At 35.1% G+C, this 265-nt stretch overlaps 1 protein-coding gene across 1 annotated transcript in view; it reads right to left on the bottom strand.

Moving 5' to 3' along the window:
- Positions 1–265, bottom strand: part of SLC19A2 (solute carrier family 19 member 2) — a 28639-nt gene that overhangs the window by 21809 nt on the left and 6565 nt on the right. The window lies entirely within an intron of this gene.

Consider the following 265-nt stretch of genomic DNA (forward strand, 5'->3'; position numbering starts at 1 on the left):
TCTCGGAATTTTAAATTTGCTTTTCAGAATGGTTGGACTAATTCCTATTCCAACAGTATGGACATGCCCATCTTTGCCCAGTTCTTCCAACACTGACTATTTTCTTCATTTCTTACTTTGCTAATCTGCTGGGTATGTGATGAAATCTCAGAACTTTTCATTTTAATTTTTCTTATAATTAGTGATGTAGAAGATGCTTTTATATTACTACTGTAGCTAGGGAATTTGCAAAGTTGACTGACAGCCCTCAGAGCAAGATTCTGTA

The sequence above is a fragment of the Monodelphis domestica genome, chromosome 2, assembly GCF_027887165.1.
Source record: "Monodelphis domestica isolate mMonDom1 chromosome 2, mMonDom1.pri, whole genome shotgun sequence".
NCBI classification, from domain to species: Eukaryota; Metazoa; Chordata; class Mammalia; order Didelphimorphia; family Didelphidae; genus Monodelphis; species Monodelphis domestica.